This window comes from Agelaius tricolor, unplaced genomic scaffold, assembly GCF_023055355.1.
Source record: "Agelaius tricolor isolate 1412-34295 unplaced genomic scaffold, bAgeTri1.0.p SCAF_4, whole genome shotgun sequence".
Lineage (NCBI taxonomy): Eukaryota > Metazoa > Chordata > Aves > Passeriformes > Icteridae > Agelaius > Agelaius tricolor.
Genome location: NW_027269264.1, coordinates 41,532,484 through 41,553,770, shown reverse-complemented (window position 1 = coordinate 41,553,770; position 21,287 = coordinate 41,532,484). Strand labels below are relative to the sequence as shown.

Genomic DNA, 21,287 nt, shown 5'->3' with positions numbered 1-21,287 from the left:
TTTTGTTTTTGCAATTGCCAATTTTAAACCCTAGGAGGCTAGGGCTTCAAAACCCAACTACTGAAAGGACTGACATATCCCAAAGAATGTAGGAGGAATTTGATTAGGCTTTTTTATTGGGAACTATTTGTAGTACTCCTAGATGCTTACATAGTAACAGTAGCTAAAAACTCTTACCATCTTTGGCTGTCCAGGAGACTGCACCCCTTCTCTAGGAATGTGGATTCAAGCATAGCTATCCATGTATTCATCACCCCTAGGCTGAGTATCACTGAGCACTACACCCCAGGGACGAGGCGTTCCAAGTGAATCAACAGGCACCCTGCCCCGGGAAGCAGCACGTGGGGATTGCTCACCCGCGCCAGGCGGCCCGCTGGTCTGCGTGCAGATTCTTTCCAAGATCGGGTGCTTGATTTCACGCTAACGCGTGGGAGGGGATCCGTTTCTCCATTAATTTCTGTGATGATGGCAGTTGAGAGATCATTGCTATGGGCCAAATCAGGGGAGGGAGGCTCATTTCCACCACAGCTGACTTCAGCAGTAAAATACTTGTGGTGGTGTCTCAACCGCAAGGCAATTATTAGTTCAGCAAAATTTCCTCTGTGATAGCATTGTCATTATAGGAATGGGTTCAGTGCCCACAAAGAGAAAAAGTAAAGCACCATCTCAGAGTACCATATTGAATTTCCCTCGGCGCTCATATCACATTACCATGCATTTCGAGCAGAACATTTGAGCAACATTTTTGTCTTAACAAAAAATATGATTTAAGAAGTTGCATGAAAAGCTTTTAAAAAATGAAAAAAATGCTGTTTTATATAGAAGTATGGATAGGGCAGGAGCAAAAAAATTTACAACAGATTTCTTTTATCCAATTCTGTTGGTTTTCAGCTGGAACAGAGGTAACATAAAAGTAGATCAATCAAGGCAGATACCATTCTGTAGTTCCGATTTCCCATGTCTTCCCAGTTCCAGCAACTCCTAGTTTTCTGCTCTAATAAACAAGCTACTCACTTCAGTAAACAGTACTTTTTGTTAGTCAAGCCTTGTATTACAAAATCGTTTCTGGCCTTGATGCTAGATTTTTAATACTGGCTATTCACATGCAGCTCTGCACATCAAAAATGCTATTGTACCACTGCAGAAAATTAACTACCTAAGGCACAGGCTTTAGAAAGCAATCATTGTAGATACTGTTCAAGACAGCAAAAGCTCCAGTGCATCCGGATCAGGCAGAGGAAGAGAACATGACACAGTCCCTTTTTAAAAGCACGGGTTCACTGATTTAAAAATAAAACAAGTAATGTGCTTTACACAGGCCCTAGACAGCTCAAATGACTGTGTGGAGCTACACACAAACAAGTGAAACTTAAGCCTTTTCAGGTAACACACAAAAAGAAAGCAAATGTTAATTAAGAAGTGGATTCTTAGTACTTCCATACATTACATAAATACATCATGCAAGTTAGCCTAACTCAGTGAGCTCTCACACACAGAATGGTGCTTACATACCTGAAGTGTTTTCAAATTAATTTTAATTACATAGCAAATTGTGCACAGACTAGACTGCAACTCAGCATGTATTGATGTAGCATGTAGCTCAACTCATATTTCCTTATGACTATCAAAAAGTCATAAGGAAACAAAAGAGAAATGCATTAAGCACTTACCTACTTGATAGCCATTAAAGAAAAATCTATCTGTGGAGCAGAGAGAATAAAGACATCTGTTTTCATAGAGCTTGATATCTTAACAACAATTTTAGGCTGTCCTGCTATGTAAAAACAGTAGCATATTAATATGTTGCTGTCTTTTGGTTCTGTTGACTCTTTAGTATCTTCGTGGATGCCCTAGGTTTCCTATATGAAATTAAAATGGTCTCTCATCTCTAAGCCTTAAATGTGGCAGCATATATAAAATAAATAAACCCATTTCCCTTTGTTACTTGCCGAGACACTAATTTCCCTCCTTCAGAACAGGCATTTGTTAATGCAAATGCATCAAGGCATCACATTTTTTCCTTATGTTTCAGATGACAATATTGCCAAAAGTAAAAATTTCTATTTGTTCAAATTTATTTTGTACTTATACTACATGTGACATACTGAATGTGCCAGCTCTCAGAAATCACAGTGCAGTCTTGAGCTGCACCCTCTGCTAAAAGAAATCTCACTTACAAAATCTAAGAAAGCCACAGCAGTATAAACACATAATAATCTTCGAGACAATCTAAAGCAATTGAGATATCCAGATAAATGTCCTGGGAACTTTCTGAAGGGATGCATGCAGCTGTAAATGGACTGAGGACAAGAAACAATGGACAAATTGAAGCCCAAGAGGTTCAGACGGGATTGAAGAAAATGCTTTTTGCCCACGGGAACAGTCCAGTACTGCCCAGACAGGCTCCACAGTCCTTATCTTTGATGGTTTCTTCCACTTGGTTTCAAGACCAGAACTAAGCTGAACAAAGCCTTGAGCAACCTAGTCAGACCTTAAGCTGACCCTCCTTTGACCACAAGGTTAGACTACAGACCTTCCAAGATCCCTTCCCACCTCAATTGTCCTGTGAAAACAACACAAATCCTACAGAGCCCTTCTGTGATATTTCATCTATACAAGTTTAAAGTGGCAACATTTTCCAAGAAAAACAGTATATAAGTCGATAGTGTTCTTAAAAATCTACCATCACTGGGGAGGACCCTTAAAAAAACCTGAACAGTTTATTTATTTGAATAGACTTCCACAGACTGCTTGATCCAATGCAGGCATGTTGATTCACTACCCCTTTTGCCCAGGTGCTCAGACCAAAGCACGCACACCAGCTTAGTCACAGGGTGAGTAATCAGTACCCAATTTATTCTTTCTTTACCAGTGAAAACATCTCTAGAGGTGTATCACAATGACCAGGGTGTTTTCTTCTTTGTTTTTATAGTCAGGAGAAAAGAGAACCCTCTCACACATTAACTGGAAAGGAATCATCAAGCATCTGCCTGTGCTTCTGGGACAGCTCTGAAGGACTGCCAGATCTACTTACTCAGTATCCTCATTTGCACGGCAGGCAGGTTGCCAGACTCAGTTAAACAATACCTGAGGTCTAGTTTATATTCCCACCTAGGCCAGATAGCTGGGATTTAAAACACTTGCAAGTTTGGGTGTGAGGGCGGTGTGCGTTGACAAGGGAATTAGGCCATGGCTCTACAGGATTTCTCTTCTGATGCAAGATTAGCTCAAGCAGTTCTGCTCTCCCCCTCACCCAATTTTTGTGAACATCTGCACAGATGGAGAAGTGAGGGGCAGAACTGGAGACCACACTACCAGGGTACTGAAGGTGCAGGTAATGGACCTGGGATTCAGAGTGGTCGCCCAGGCAGAGTCCAGCAGTAGAGTGCCCTGGTTCTGCTGTTCAGGCAGGCAAGCTGCAGAAAGCTTCTGCCTTTGGGCTGGCAGGGACTGGCTGGCCCCAATTTATTTTAAAAAATCAGGCCCCTCTCAGCTGCTCACTTGCTTTTCAGCACTTACTCCACTCCTCTGCCCCCGTGTCTCGCACACCAGTTGCCATAGTTTGTTTCCTCCCCACTCCCACTTCTCTCTTCACATTGTCAGAAGAGAGGGGAGATGGAAGCTCCTTCTTTCCCAGTTCATCACCTGTCAAAAAAATCTCTTAAAAAAAAAAAAAAAACAAAAACAAAACAAAAACAGTGACTCACCCAAGCACAAAGCCAACAAAAAGTTCTAAACCCTACTGCCTGCACATCTCTTGAGTTAGGCACCATGGGTGGCCCACCTCTTTCTAGAACATATTGCGAGGGCAATATTGTGATGGCAATACCCAGCACCATCACCCAGCAGCTCTTAAGTTTTCCTTCTCCACTCCAGCCACATGCTCACAGAGCAAACCATCCTTCGCTGTGGTATCAGGGGTCTTTGCCTCTCAGAACTGACAACAGTTTGTAACACGCTGACCTCAGTCAGCACAACACACCATCCTGCCAGGAACCTGGCCAGACCCACTCTTTTATCAGTCCCTCTATTACTTTTTGTAAGTTTAGACTGACCCGAAAGTGAGACTCAGGGGGCTGAGGGAAACCAAAACACAAGCACACAAAAAAATGCGAACCTTTTAGCCCACCTCTGACAAATTAATTTGCAATGAACGACAAAGTTATGTTAAACCACATTAATTAAGGTGAGAAATGCTTATATAAATACTCTTATTATCTTGTGTATAAGTAAGTAAAAGTAGCTGTAGAAGTAACAATTCTTGAAAATTTAAACTAAGTAAAATTTTTAAGCTGATTGATACAAGTTAAGGCAGCATGGAGTAATATTTCATTACAAGTTTTCCATATATCAAAACAAAACCAGAAGTATGCTGAAAGAAAAATCTCAATTCTTCAACTTCTAAGAAAAATTTTACATCTAGAGTCTCCCAGGCTGTGTATAGTTTTCCAGTGCACCATAAGCAAGGAGTAAAAAAAGTAACCAAGTATAATTTACTGGTCTTGGGAAAAAAAAAAAAATCTACATTTGTTGTTTTTAGAGACATGTTTCAAAACATCCAGTTAAAATCAGAATAAAACTATAGTCAAGTTACAATGTTTACTCAATTATCTAAATGCTGTATTAATACTAGTTAATTTTAAGTTGATATGGAAAATTAGCAGGTTAATTAAAATATCTGAATGCAACATATGCTTATTTTTATAAAATTGGAGCACAGGAAGGAAATCAGAAACAAGAATTTTTCTCTTACTCTGCTTAAAAAGCAGAATGAAAAATATCCTGCCACTGAGACAGGAGAAGGTAAAAGAGAGAGACGAAGTTTGACAAACTATTAGACCCAACAGCCATAGATAATATCCCTAAGAAATATTAAAAAAAGAGAAAAAAATAAAAGAAAGACCAGCCCTATTTCTTCCCTGCATAAAAAGAATTCCTATTCTCCTGCTAGATTTGTTTCTTTGATATTTAATATTCTTTTCACTAAAGAACTTTAAGAGAAAAGCTATGTAACAGTCAAACATGCTCAGAACACATAAATCACAGAAATCTACCAAAAAACACAAACAAGTATTATACCATCAAAGTCTCTGATCACAGATTTGCAAAGTATAAGGTATCTGCTTTTTCCAAGATTCAGCAATACACTGCTGCTGTGTAGCAGAGAGGTTATGAGCCCCCAAAACAGTGCACAGGGAACATTGTTTCCCTAGAGCTGATTCTTGTTAATTAGTATTTACATATTTAATTTTATTTGCAAATTTACCAGATATATTTACTTTCTTCCAATGTTACAACTCTCCTTAAAGCAAGAAAAATAGCAATAGCAGAGGATAAAACTATCTGTAAAATGGCTTTATATTTAATTGAATTCTTGTTCTGATTCATGATCAGTAATAATTACTCCGAGCAAAGAGGGGATAGACTTTCCAAAGCACATACCACAGAGAGACTTGCAAATTAATCCAAGTATTGTGTAAAATTGTTTCTTCATTAAGAGGTAGCGCTCCTCAAATATATAGTTTATTATAACACCTGGATCCATCATCCCATTACTCCCTTTGCTATTCTTGAAATATCCTTATAACAGGAAAACACTTTCAAAACATGCTCTGGCATGTTAAAGCCCAGAGCTTTCCACTGCAATTCAGATATTTTAAATTTACACCACCTCTTGTTTCCACCATCAAATGTACCAGCATGTCTTAGCATAATTTAAAATTTCCCCAACGCTCCTGCTTAGCATTCCCACTGCAACACAAATTACTGATGCCCCCCCCCCCCCCAAAAAAAAAAAAGATACTTCAAAACATTTGGCTTATTTTAAACATGCTCTCCTCAAAATCATCTCTCCCCTGGTCAACCATCAGTGGTTCTTACATTGCATAGTAGCTATGACCCCTACGTTTGAGGTGGCATGATCAAAGGAGCGCTGGCCAGACTTGGAAAAACATTTCCACTGAGAATGGACATACTGCCTGTCAAAAGGTTATTCCCACTGCGTACAGGGAGCAGCTCATATTACTGCAGTGTAACATGAAAGTGCAAAATCTAGCCGTAGTAATCCACATACATGTTTTTCTTTCTAAAAAGGGCATATGGGAGACACTGGCTAGAACAGAACATCCGTATTATCATTTGAAGGGAGGGGATGGACTGGCAAGGGAAAGCTTCCCTAATCAATACAGCTGTAGGAATCAGCCTCTTAAAAAAATACACTAAAAATTCTGCCTCTCACCATAGCAATTACCTCTCTTCAGTTGCTTTCCTTCCCTTTAGTTAAAAATTTATATATGCAAATATACATCTACATATAGATAATCACACACATACATATGATCAGACTTTACACGCTGCGGAAGACAAAATAACTTTGGAGGCGTAAATCTTAATGTCAATGACAGGAAGGCTTTGGTGAACCATTACCATAAATCTGACAAACGCTAATTTGATGGGTGGCTGTATCTGTCTGCTGCAAGACCAGTCTAGACAGTCTATTGAGAAATCCTAAAACACAACTGTTTGTTCCCTGTAACACCATCTGGATATGGCAATAAGAGCCGACCCAGTGCCATTCACACATGGATCAAAGCACATGCTAATGCCATCATGAAGTCATACACATAAAAAATTCAATCTGAGAACTCTATGCAATTTTCCTAAGTCCTCAGTGAAGAAACCTCAGACTTAGCACAACTCAAGCTAAGTGCATGAAGAGGGGGAGAGGGTGGAAAAAAAGAAGAGAATATTTAATGAGCTTGGCCTTCCCGAGGAATGTTAGGCCACCCATTGTATTGGAAAAGGCTCATGTCACACTTCAGTCATGGCACCCATCAGGGTGCCCCTTTACAAAAATTGATCCGGAGGTTTTTGTAATTACCTGTTTCAAACAGAAAGAGTGCCCAGAAAAAGGAGAAGGTTTCTGAGGTGTAAATCTTGCATTTTCTTATTTAAGACAGAGCTGGCAGAATTTGCAATATCGCAGACAATATTGAAAACCCCTCTCTCATTAAACTGCAGCATGGCACTAGATCAAAGCACCAAGGGCCCCCTATTGAACTTCTCTAAATATTACAAACCTAAGAGCAAGTCTGGCTATGCAAAAACTAAAACTAAAGCGAATTTTTTCCTGCTTCCAAAAAAACAAATCATGGCTTTCCATGACACAGCTTAAATAGGTAAACATACTACACAGCATACCACAAACTTTAAATTGTCAAAGCTTCATCTACTTCAAAAAGAAAACAAAAGCAAAAATACAAGGATTACTGGGGGCTTTTTTCCTGCAAAGCTCACATCTGATAGTTTCTAGGGTGCTTTTCTAATACTGCCCTTCAAAAGATTCTTGAAATTTTTTAAAATATAATGCATTATGTAACCAAATCAATAATCTGCACAAAACATTTGGCTTTGTCATCAAATGCACCATTTCTTTCTGTTAAGTATCCACTAATACTAGGCTTCCAGCAATTATATTGTTCCCAGCTTTTTGACCACTGAAACTAAATTTCTTAGCTAACTCTGTTTTGTTTTTATGATGTATAAGTTTACAACAAACACTCCTCAGTCTTTCCGGAAAAACTATCTATAAAGCTGGTTTGCTGATCCTGAAGATGTATCAAGTCAGGAAGCAAAGGCAGTTTTAACAACCATTTTGATACAAGTCCCATCTTTAAAAGCTGACATCCTATCATTTAAGTCTTTTTCTCTAATCTTTTGAAAGCAATCTGAATACTGTTGGACTTCAATGATTCTTGTGAGTTCCTTTCAACTCAGGACATTCTGTGACGCTATACTGTTATGGTGGTGTTTCATACTGAAAACATTGTAAGATTACAATCCTAGGTCCTAAAATACTTCTCTTTGTAAATTAAAAAAAAAGACAAGTAGCAAAATTTAGTTCTGCCACTATGAGAAGCTAAATGGAAGTTAAATAACTATTAAAATTGCATTTTAAACATTTATAAGCTGATGTTAGTAATTTCCTTATTGCCAAAAACAGAACTAGTATGTTAACATGAATGACCTGTCATAAAATAGTGCATCCCTAAAAGCTTCATAAAATTACTGCAGAAAAATTAATTCCATACTTAAAGAACCTGCAAAAATCATGTATATCTGCACACAAACACACAAAAATCACTCAAACTAAACTTCCAAACACAATTTAACTCTCTGTTTAACATGAAAAAATATATATTTTTAAGAGTAGGTATGAAGTCACAACAGCTATATTGTGGTTCATCACTGAAATAAAACTGTAAAAAAAAGCACACTACAGTCATCAGGATGTTTTAATTCAGTACTACTGTGAACATTACATCTTAACATTTAAATATCTGACTTCTATATATAAAGTTTCAATAACAATTTAGAAGAGAAACAAGTTCAGACTGTTACCTAGATAAAATAGTCTGAGGAACTTTCTGCTACCATGCCATGAAAGAATCAATAATAATAACCTTTTTTTGTGACTTAGATTAAAAGATTAGCATTTCAATAAAACAAACAAGCAAAAAATTCTGTAAAAAATAAAATTAAAAAAAAAGGATGGGGGACTAAGAAAATGTATTGTTGCAATCAGATTACTTTAAAACAAGAAGGAAAAAAAAGAGTGATCAAGTAGTCTTTCCGTTCAAAGTGTGTTCATGGATAAACAGAAAAAAATCTCCACTAAGATTTCCGGTACTAGAAAAGCCAAGAGATTGGCCCTGACTTATGACTCAAAAGACTGATACACTATGAGTCATCAAGTTTTCAGACTGTAGAGATATTTCAATATGGGGAAGTGGGAGATTTACAGGAATGAACCGTGCATCACAAACCAGCACTTGTTTCTGCAGAAATCAAGCATTTCCCCTTGGGGAAGGAGAGTGAAAATGTGTACATATCACAGCAATTCTTCATTATCTTTGCAATGGGATTAAATGGCATCATACTAGCATTAGGTTCTTTAATGTCTGAATCATGTACAAAACAGATAACTGCAGAATACACATGCACTTAGTATTTGTTTAGAAATACACAGAATCTCCTGTCTCCTCCAAATTTCTGCATGGAGGGTTGTCTTAAGAGAACTAACCTAAGTTTAGGCAGAACAATATATGCCCCGGCTGTCAGTGTTTCAGCAGCAGACACATAGTGAAGGGCATGTTTCGCAGGACCTAAAACTTCCAGTGACTCCTCTTCATGCTGTGCAACAGGACAGCACTGCCATCTACTGCTCACTGCCGCAGCACAACCCTTCCGCACACCTCCAAAAAGTCTCCACCAGATTAGAAACAACACCTCTCACGAGCAGAATCAGAGACAGAACCTTGAGAAGCCAGTCCCAGGTAAGACACCTGCACCAGTAACTCCTTCAACAATTCTATAATTACACATAATATGAAACAAAAGGCTGTGTTTCTTTACTTAAATGTCTTGCAGACCACAGAATTAACTGGAGCACACAGGGAAGAGAGCTGCAGCTGCTCCCCAGAGGGAGTCATCAGGTAGCTGTGCAGTGCCCTCTTCTGCTTTCCCACCAACGCAGCTGCACCCTTCCTGAGTCCTTTTTCCATTTTCCAGTCCTTTTCAGAGTACAGACAATAATCTGTTTGTATCCTGAGAAGCTATCCATTTTCACACATGCACAAACATTACAAGGTTACACAAATCACATACCCAGTGTTGCAAGCACAACAATAATTAATTTTTCCAATTTTAAGCTCAACAAATTTATTTCTACCAAATGCTATAGACTCAAATCGTTTTAAAGTAAAGCTTGTGGATAATCCATGGACTAACTAATAAAAAGGTATTGCATTCAGCTGCTTAAAAGAGTTGCTAGGAAATTACTGACATGTTCAAACCATTTCAATCACAATCTTAATATGACTAGGAATTCAGCAGAATATAGGCACAAGGACATATTTGTGCCACTGCCTTTCTAACTGAAAGGAATTAAGTGCAACCGGTAAGCTTGACAGGTTTTGAAGAATACATCCTCAAAAGCACTACTCCCACTAACAAAAAATGTTGATCCACTAGAAACTGATGCACAAAATTTGAAGAAAGGAGATTATGGATTTTGTAAATGAAGCACATCTCACATGGTAATAATGATGATGAAACTACTGCAAGTAGCACATTTGTATCTTACATCTCTTAAGTACCCTGAAGACAAATTGAACCACCTCATTATGAAAACAAAAAATTATTACTGTTTTGCAGAATACAAAATAGCAAAATAGCCATGTAATCACTTCAATCACAAGGCAAGCATCATACAATTACACTACATAGTTACTAAAGTCTCCCAGATTCCAGAACAATAAAAGGTTACCCTTTTATGTATGTGGCAATTTGAAACTTGATGGTGACTAGTGGTAGACGTGGAAAACAACTAAGGTGGGAATAAAATACTGAGAACAATTGTGAAATCTGTAATTAGAAAATTGTGAAGCTACACAGACAGCTTTTGTTTGCTGTTGTTTTGTGGTGTTTGGGGATTTTATTTCTGTATGGCAGAGTCTATCAAAATGTGAATAACCTTTCAGAAACGTCAAGAATCTTCAAGATCTTAAAACACTCTCCCAAAAATCTCTGCAAACACTCTACTCCTCTTTCTTCTTAAAACAGTTTTTCAGAGAATGTGCAAATACACTTGCCCTGCAGAACCCACAAAAGCAAGTCACAGCATTTTTGTTACAGTAGACAAAAAGAAATACAGATTAGTTTCTTCACAGGTGACATTATACTGTGGATTTGCTACAGGCCACTCAAACAGGAAGACAAAGCTGATGAGGTTGACTAGAGACAGACAGGAGCAGCCTCACATTCACTTGTCCTGGTCCTCATGGGGAACTTCAGCCTCCTGAATTTCTATTGGAGGAACAGCACAGCAGAGCATATGCAATCTAGGAGGTTCTTGGAATATGCTGGTGGTAACTTCCTTCTCCAAGTGATAGGTAGCCTGGGAGGAATACCAAGCAACCAAGAATCAGGTTAGGAAAGCTAAAAACCTCATATAACTGAATCTGGTCAGGGACATCAAGGGCATACTTGTGTGACTGATAAAAGGAAGATTAGGGAAAATATAGTACCTGTTCAGAAAGAAATGGACAAGAACAAGGAGAAGGCTGAATTACTCAATGATTTTGTTGCTTTCAGTCTTCACCAAAAAATGTTCCAGCCATACTGCCCAAGTAGCAGAAGGAAAAGGCAGGGACTGGGAGAATGTAGAATTACTCACCCACCATAGAAGAAGATCAGGTTCAATATCTGAGAAACCTGAAAGTACATAAGCCCGTGGAACCAGGTATTGTACATCCACAGGTCCTGAGAGAGCTGGCCAAGGAAGTGGCTAAGGTGCTGTGAATCATACTTGAGAGGTCATGGCAGTTCGGTAAAGTTCCCACTAACTAGAAAAGGGGAAATACAGTCCCATTTTTAAAAGAGAAATAAGGAAGACATGGGAAACTACAAGGCTGAGAGTGCCATCTTAGCTCCCAGCAAGATCATGGAGCAGATTCTCCTAAAAACTATGCTAATGCACAAAGGAAATAAGGAGGTGGATGATAATATCCAACACAGTTTCCTAAAGTGTAAATCATGCCTGACAAACCTGGTGGCCTTCTCTGACAGGATTAGGGATGGATGATGGATGAGGGAACAGCAACTTACAACATCCACCTGAACTCGTGCAAAGCATCTGATACTGTCCTACATGACAACATTGTCCCTAAACTGGGGACAATGGATTTGATAGTGGTGGAACATCCAGTAAGGAATTGGCTGGATGGTCACAGGCAAAGCGACGCAGTCAATGACTCAGTGTCCATGTGGAGTGGAACGAGTGCCATTCCTCACAGGCGATATTGGGACCAGCTTGGCCAAAAGTCTTTATTGGCAACATGGATGGTGGGATCAAGTGTACCTTCAGCAAGTTTGTCAACAACACCAAACAGTGTGGTGCAGGTGACACAGAGGAGGGAAGGGATGCCTTCCAGAAGGGCAGAAGGGTCTTGACAGGCTCGAGAAAAGGACCTGTGCAAACCACATGAAGCTCAACAAAGCCAAGCACTAAGTGCTGCACCTGGGCTGGGGCAGTCCATGCACAAATACAAGATCAGCACAGAACAGATTCAGAGCAGCTTGGGACATGTGATAGCCAAAAAGCTCAATATGACCCAGCAATGTACACACACAGTACAAAAAGCCAATAATGCCCTGGACTGCGTACAGTGAAGTGACCAGCAGGGCAAGGGAGAGGATCCTGCTCCTCTGCTGTGCCCTCATGAAATCCCACCTGGAGCACTGCATGCTGCTCTGGGGCATGCAGCATAAGAAGGGCACTGACCTCCTAGAGCAGACCCAGGAAGGGTCACAAAAATGCTCAGAGGGCTCAAGTACCTGTCCTATAAGTAGGTTGAGAGAGCTGGGCTTGTTCAGTCCAGAGGAAAGAAGGCTCTGGGGAGGCCTTACAGCACCTTCCAGTACCCGAAGGGGCCTACAGGAAAGCTGGAGAGGGACATTTGACAAGGGCATGTAGTGATAGGGCAAGGGAGAATGGCTTCACACTGAAAGAGGATAGATTCATGCTACATATTAGTAGGAAACTCTTCTGTGAGGCTGGTGAGGCACTGGAACAGGTTGCCCAGAGAACCTGGGATGACCCATCCTTAGAAATGTTCTAAAGAAGGCTAGGTGAGGCTTTGAACAACCTCTTTAATAGAAGGTGTACAGGCCCATGACAAGGGGATTGAAGTAAATGATCTTATTAATCCCATCCAACCCAAACCACCCTATGGTTATATAAACTGGAAAGCTAAAGAGACTCAATTTTCATACTCAAGTTCCCATCAGGAAGTGCTGACCACATTAATCATTCTATCTCTCCAACAGATCTGCAAAGAGATTTTAAGATAAAAGCTGGTAGACTGTAAAATTCAACCTGAAGAATTTATTTGGAACACATAGAAATTAACTTCTAGATTTTATGTATGCAAATTATTACCTTTTTCTTACAAGTTACTTTTTTATTTGAAGTCAGTCATGAACAAGGGTATGCTGGTTTTTGCTGGGGTAGAGTTAACTTTCTTGACAGTGTCTGGCATGGGGCTGTGCTTCAGATTTGTGCTGAACAAAGGGCTGACAATACAGAGATGTTTTTGTTATTGCTGAGCAGAGCTCACACAGAGCCAAGGCCTTTTCTGCTTCTCCTGCTGCCATGGGGGTCTGGGAGGGGACTGGGGGTGCCTGAGGGGCTGGGAGGAGACACAGCCAGGACAGGTGACCCCAGCTGAGCAAAGGGATGTTCCAGACCATGGCTGGGGTTAATACCTTCATACCTTGGCAACAGAAAAGATGTCATGCTCATATATAAAGAGGGAGAAGAAGAAGGAATGGGGGAACATTTGGAACAATGGTGCTTTGTCTTCCCAAGACATTCTTGCATGACGGGGTACTGCTCTCTCAGAGATGGATGAAAATTCGCATGCCCATGGGAAGCAGTGAATTAATTCCTTGTTTGCTCTGCCAGGGTGTGCATCTTTTGCTTTCCCTATTAAACTGTGTTTACCTCAATGCCCAAGTTCTCCAGCTTTTATCCTTCTGATCCTCTTCCAGAATCTCCTGGTGGAGCAGTGAGCAAGCACCTGCCTGGGCTTGGCTGCTGGCTGGGGTTAAACCATGACAAAGGGATTAAAGGTAAACCCTACCTGTAGAGACACTTAAAGTCTTGATAATAGAAAAGGAAAGAATTCTAACTGAAATCTAAATGCTTCTTCTGGTAGTTCCCTCTTTTTATATCTGAAAAAAAGATGATCAGCTTTACATCTACCATAAGTCATGTACATATCTGAAGCCTTATAATTATTTAAATTCTTTACTGTTCTTTATACCCAGTAAAAGGAAATAGGTTCCTCCACAAGGAAAGCTCTTCTCTTTCTATAGTGAACATCTAAGGTCACAGGTATATTCCTATGTTTAGATTTAGAAGTAAAACCAGCCTATAGTAAAGAAATAGTTACCAACACAATGCTCATACTGGAAATAACTTCAGTTATTTTATTTTTCTTACACAAAAGATACTAATTCATCTTTGGCAGCCTGATTAAAATCATCTCACTTCATTAACATGGTATCAGCTGTTCTCACATCACAAGATGATTTCTGGGAACTAATACTAAAAGAAAATTATTTAAGTTGAAAAAGAGCAGAAAGAGAAGAGAATTGCTGGAATTGCTAGACAAACAGTCTTTAAGGTGTCCTCTTCTTCTGGGGGAAAAAAAAAAGCATTATTCAATGAAAATTGTAGCATTCCTGAAAATAACAACGAAAAGCGTAAGTTCAGTACACACAACTGTCTGAGAAAAGGCAAACAACATTCTTATGATGATGATTCAGTAGTTTCCATTCCAACAGTAAGTCAGGATGATGTTAAACAGCGGCTATTAACTGGACACTTTTACATCAGCAAAGCTGGACAGCTTGGATTCAAGAATGCTGAGAGGTGGCATAGGTACCGGCTAGACTGGTAGGGCTTACTGCCATTAAGGTTTGAAAAACTAGAATTGGAAAAGTTCACAAGAACAGCAAGAACAGAACTGCTATGTCAATATTTACAAAAGACAAATTGGATGCACTAAATAGTTATGCCTGTCAGCCTAAAGCAGATTTTGTAAAGAAAAATAATTTTTATGTAGTGAAATAGCTGATGAAAGATTTGATTATGAACAATTAAAATAAATAAAAAAGGAATGCCAATCAACAGGTATACAGACAATAGACTTACTGTTCTTAAACTGGGTGTATTAAAGTAAGTCTTTATGTAATATTCTTAGTCTTCTGTAATATCCTACAGTGCCAAACTGAGTGTATTTTCCTTAACCCACTAGAAAAATACAATACCAACAAAACACTTTTAAAACTATGTAAATTTATTTGATTTATGGGCTCCTGGCTATACCTTTAAACAAGGCACTGTGATAGAGTGATGCATTTCTACTGTGATCACACAGGCCCTAGCCCATACTCCATACTGTCTGATATTTAAGAGCACCCATCCCAATGAAGCACAAGATCATCAGAAACAGTGAAAGAACATTGAAAAAAAAATGAAAAACACAGTTTTTCAATATATTACTAGGTACCTGGGAACACAGCAAAACTCAAAAGACACACTGCTTGAAGGAATCTGTGGAAGGTAACTCTTTTTGAAGTGACTGAATGTGCAGTGGGTTTCTTAGAGAAAAGACCGTAGAAAGAAAATGGCAGGCCACACCAACTGTTCTGAGCACAGGCAATAAATGGCAGGCCTAAAAAGAAACAAAGTTGTGCACATTTCTATCTAGACATTAAAAAGGCGATAGTACTTTCTGCCCTGGGAAATAAAGTCTCCGAAAATGTTTTTGGGCATGGTAACTGAATTTGCACAGGGCATCTATAAGGATCGGTCATAGCCTCAAAGGACCAACGTCTGCTTTGGAGATTAGGGAATTACTAAATTGGGAAAGTAAGAAACTATGATGTCTGCAGTTGACACAAGAACAATCCCATGGCATTGCTGTTGTTTGTCCAGATGTCTGCAAAGCAGAGTGTTCAATCTGGAGAAAAACAGAATCAAATAGGTCAGGGAAGACTCAAGAAAATAGAATGGTGAAAGAAAATAGAAAAAATAGAAAGAAAATAGATAGAAAATAGAAAAAAAATCTCAGATAATTCAGGGACTGAGGAACTCATAAACTCACCTTAAAAGATAAAGAGTAAGAGCAATCTTCCTCAAAACATACAGAAGAGGTTTAAAAATGCCACAGGCATTCATGAAAGGAGAGGGAATTAAACACTAGAACTTCTTGCTCAGAGTATAGTGAGTTTTATACGACTGAAAATACTCAAATCAGAATTAGATTGTTTGACCTTCACCCCAAAATAGTGTTGTAGTTTAGAGGGCATCCAAAGATTTATTATAATCTTTTTAATCTGATAATAAACATGATCAGATCAAACCCTCCTGGATTTACATCTATTGATTTGGATATCCAACATATATTGTCTGGACAACCAGCAACCACAGCTTTACTGAAAGAGAGAGAAGACAGTGCACATCCTTGAGATGAGTAGTTCTATGCCTGGTTCCACCAGTGTCACTGTGGGCTGTTCAACATTTCACAGAGCTGGCAAAAGCCCACATTATGCTGAAGCACCTCATACATAGAGATAGTTCACATTCAGAGAAGTAGCTGATACAGACAACACAGAGCTCACTAAGTTACAGCTGCTGTAGGCTGATTTCAGCTTATTAATCTTAAGGCTCAAGAGAGAACAAACAGCATAAAGTACAAAACCAGCATAACTCCCCATTTAAAACAAAATTGCCCAATATTTCCAATATTTTCAGTATTCCCAATTCTGAGAAAAATACCTCTTTCAGGAGGACTCTGGTGCATGTCAGACCCAAGAAGAAAAGCAAACTTTTCCATAGGTTGTCCTGTGGGACAGAGCAGCAGAAAAGGTTTCCTGCTTACCTAGCCTGTCACAGGGACTTCAAAATATGTGGAAGCAGAAATCACTTCTGCAAGACCAAAAAAGAAAGGAGGCAGGGGGGCAACAACACCACCCTTTTGAAATTTTCACTTTCTCTCCCTGCTATAGGTACAAAACCAGCCACAGGCACTGGCTTAGGAAAGGAAGGAGACCTGCAGATCTTGAAAGTGAGATGGTAACTACTCCTGCTACAACTGAGAGGACACAGCATGATCCTTTGCAGCTGGACACAAATGAGGAAGAATGTTGCTCATCAACTCCCACGTGTCAAACGGAGTAAGTCTAGAGGACAGAGCCAAAAGATGTAACATATTGACTTCAGTGTATTTCATCTGGCTGTCTGCTTCAGAAAGCTTTTTGTAAACTTTTAATTCTTGTACCATGTTTGGTGCATTTCACTAAATTCTATAGAAAATGCATCCAAATCTCAATGGAAGAAATTATGTTTTGCTTGCAAGCATCACGTTAGAGAACTTCAGGTGCAAAAGTTGAGATATGCTGTTCACCTCTCACATCTAGTAAAAGGTTCTCCAAGCTAACTAGGCTGCTGGTCACATGTATGCAATCCCTATGAATTTAATAGATGTGCCCAACTCTAACCAGACGTCAGTTAGAACTGAACACCAGCAGCAATTTAATCAGTGAAGCAAGCAACACCAGCTTATAACACAGAGAGCAGTTTGACTTAAACAGCTTTTATTTACTCCATTTTGAGAAGTAGCAAACTGTCCTTTTTTCTACTTAGATCCAAAAATAATCTATGTGTCCACATAAACAGATTTGTAAAGTCTGCACTGACTCAAGAACTGAAATGGTTCCTTCTGGATGACCATGTTTTACTTTAGACAGCTTTTATTCAAACCAATGCAGTAGAGGAAATTCATCCTAAGTGCGGTGAGCTTGAAAGACACCAAAATCGTCATTCAGAAAAAGATCAGTTTCTGCTGAAACGACACTTCCTTTTCCCATATGGGAACTTACTATAGGGAACCTAACGACTGAGAAAACATTTCAGAGAAGAGTGTGCATACACACCCACACTGGAACAGATTACCAATTGTTAGGCTAGTGAAGGCAAGCATATTTCTCTAAAGCAATCCCTTCTCCTCTCAGGAGATAAATCTTAGGCAAACAATACTTGCTAGCAATGAAAACATAAGATGTCAACAGCTTTGTAGTTTGTTATGTTATTTAATATCAAGTTTGTGCAAAGCACAGTGTGGGAATTTAAAAAAAAAAAAGAGAGAGACTGAAAAAAACCGCAGAAAGTAATTTCTAATGTTTTCAGGTCAAATTCAAAACATATTAGTTAGAAAAGTCTGGAATGATTCTGAACTACATAAGGCCTGTAGGAGTCTTGGAGATGTTCTCATGAGCCAAACAGGCATAAAAAAAGACATCCTTAAACAGGAGATAAATCTGAATTTAAATTGAGCCAACATGGATAAAAAGAAAATAAAACAAACAAATTCTACCTGACCTGAAACTCAGTAAGCCACAACACAAATGTCAGCCCTCTCCAAAGAACTGCAAAATGAAACAGATGTGGCTAAATAGACAATACAGTATTCTAAGAAAGCTCCCTCTGGAAATTCGGTTTACATTTAATAACTTGCATTTAAAAATCATGTAAGGCACACTTTTTCCACAGCAAGCCTTAAATATGATCTTCCATTAATGATAAATCCTTTCTGCTTCAGGTAACACTTTGCAGATAGAAGACGTATGCTCCTACCTTGCACAGTTCTATATTACTATTTAAGGATTATTTAGCACACAAATAGTGCCACAGAATGTCCTTCAGCTCCCACATGTAGCAAAATCTAGAGTATGGCATTTGTCTAAGATGAAAAGATTGAGACTAATTAATGACCTAGAAAACCACAAATAGTAATGCCCAGAAGTATGATAGAGGACATCTGTGAACAAAATTAGGCACAAATTTCTTACAATATTTGTGTCTTGATGACTGATGATACAGGTCTCTTAGACATAACAACAGAGTTCAAGCCAACACTCCTCCTTTAAGCAAGAAGCCAAATGAACAGCTTACGAGAATTTCTCAGCAGCTTATATTGAACCAGGTGATGCAAAGTTGGCACTGGAATGCTGTCTTGGTGAACACCCTAATTTGGACCAGACACTCCTAAGACTAATATGAATAGAGCATCAACTTCACATGAACAAGGAAAATGTTTTTAACATGAAGGCAAGACTTACCTGGTAAATGCCAGAAGTGCAAGAGCATTCATGGAAGCCTCATGAAGAGCAATCCACTCTCATTCAAGACTAAGGATATATTTTCAAGAGTACTTTCTGATGAGATAAGGCTTTTGTTAGGAGTTAGAGCAGTTAAATAAAGGTTATCAGAAAAACACAGGGCAAAGATGGATTCAGAAGAGATTACTGAGTCATTCAACAAGGTATGAAAGAACTGCAAGGCCTGAAACATCACAAACCTGTAAGAGCAGAAAAACTAACACTTTCCGCTTGCTAACACTGCAGCTTACATAATTAATACATAAGCAGAAAAAATAACTCCATTTTAAAAAGTGATCAGTTTTCTGGGCTTAAATTTCTAGACAGTTTAACTCTAGCATTAAAATTTCTCTGAGTTACAGTATTACGTCTTCAGCATTGTACTTTTCCTCTATTTCTCCAACAAGCAATTTAAAGGAGCTCAGAAAAACAGATGATAAAGCAACAGGTGGGGAAAACCCAGAAGGCCTAGAAAGTACAAAGGGAAGAAGGCTTGTGGAAACTTGATGTTGGCAAATTAACTTTCCACTCAGCAGCTGAACAAATTCTCTAAGGTCTCCACTGTAGATAATGTTATAATCTCTCAAAATAAGTTCCAAGACTTCACTATTCTCTTTCAAAGAAACTGAAGGATTTGAATTAAGAATCATCTTTTTCAAGAAATTGTTCATTAGCAACAGGATAATATGAACAGAATACCCTTGATCACTTTCCTCTGTATTAGCTGTCCTTTCACTGTTTTCTACAAAACTTTTAAAACTAACCTTTTCATGCAAACTTTCTTGAAATCTTGAGACCAACACCAATACAAACTTCATTACCCTGCTGCAAATAAGATGCTTACAATGCTGCTACAAACAAGTAGACAGTATTGGTTTGTGAAATGATCTAAGAGGTGCTTAGAGCACAGAGCATTTGCAGTCAACATAAAGACAGATGATCTTTTCCTCCACAGTATGAAACAAGAGCACACATGGAGTGGACACTTTTTAGTCTCTATTAACTCAAAGAGGTGCAGCAAAAGATATCATGAGACATCCAGCACTCAGTGATGTCAAAAGGGTAGGCTCACCCCTTTCTGTGTCGGTTCTGCACTGCACATTCCTGCCTCTCACATGCCATCAGCCTCTGGTGCTAATCTGGTCCTCATAGAGACCATTCATGTACTCTGAACTGCCAGAAATCCCCACTATGGGTGAAAAACACAAACCAAGTTGTAAACCTGGCAAAAAAGTAAACAGGATAATACAAGCACTATACGTGCTTGATCTCCAATGTCAAACCAAGCAGAAAGCTGGGGGGGAGGGATCATAAATCTCAGAGCAAAATTCCTTTTCAGCAGCATAGCTGTCCTGGCAGCTGAGCTATCCCCCAAAGTCTCATTTTAACCATTCCCTCATTTTACAGGTTTGAACATTTTCCTAGAAAAGAATTTCAAAAATATCACAACAACAGTCCACAACATTATGAACAAGGTAGGTGTTTCAATGATCTAGAGAAGATCAAACAAGATCTCTAGCTCACAACTACCTAGACACTTGTGATAATTCTCCCTTGAGTCTGAAAACTTATTCCTGGCTGAACAATGAAATCTTAATAAAGAATTAAGAACTCTTGATCTTCATTTGCCTTCCCCCCTCCACCCCCTTCCCTCAGATTAACACCATGATCTTTCACATTTGAGCCACTGCTGAATTTCAGTGCTGGCTTGTTTGTTTGCATCCTGAGGTTTTCTTCTAGGCTTTGTTTGCTTTCAAATATATCCGGAATCTCTCTCCTCTGTACTTCCTGGCACTCTTCAACTTTCTTCATGAGCTTTGCAACACAAGACCTAAGGTGAGACAATTCAGAACCTGCCTCCGCCAACAACACAACTGTCTAACCAGAAGGGATTTACACTGGTTCTCCTTGCAAACCAGACAAATCTATCTTCCTGGAATGTCTTTTTTTCAGAGTGCCTAATAACTTAGTCAAGATAATGGGAATGCCAGAATGGCAAACAGAGGAGTAAAGGTGTCACAGGAAACTGCTGCTTGTCTCAAGAATCTTGCACCTATTTCAAATAATTAGCTATGTAAAAATAACCCTGCCTTGAAAAGTCACAGTGGCAGTTTTGCTCTTTCTCTTCTGCAAATACTCCATAACTGGAAAAAGAAGATGGATAAAGTTCCTTCTCTGGAAAAAACTGCAAAATGATCTGGAGATGATGCACTTGTAAAAACAGTAACTATGCTAAATAAGTGGCTACTTCCAGGGAAACAAACAAACAAAGAGACAAACAAGATTCCCCGCCTTGAAATCTACAATACAGCAAAGCTCTACAGTTACAAGATACTACAGAATACTATAATTGACAAAAACCAAATAGGTTCTACCCATTCACCCACCAGCAAACATATTTAGAGAGCTGCAATGCTAGGAAAAAGACAGACAGATAGTAAGGAAAACAAAGCCTTTAAAACTCAAATTTAACCATTAGGCACCGTGAAAAATCCTCA

The 21,287-nt window shown here is 39.0% G+C and overlaps 1 protein-coding gene across 6 annotated transcripts in view; it reads right to left on the bottom strand.

Annotated features, from left to right (window-relative positions):
• Positions 1–21,287, bottom strand: part of ARL15 (ARF like GTPase 15) — a 241,983-nt gene that overhangs the window by 178,588 nt on the left and 42,108 nt on the right. The gene's annotated exons all lie outside the window — the stretch shown is intronic.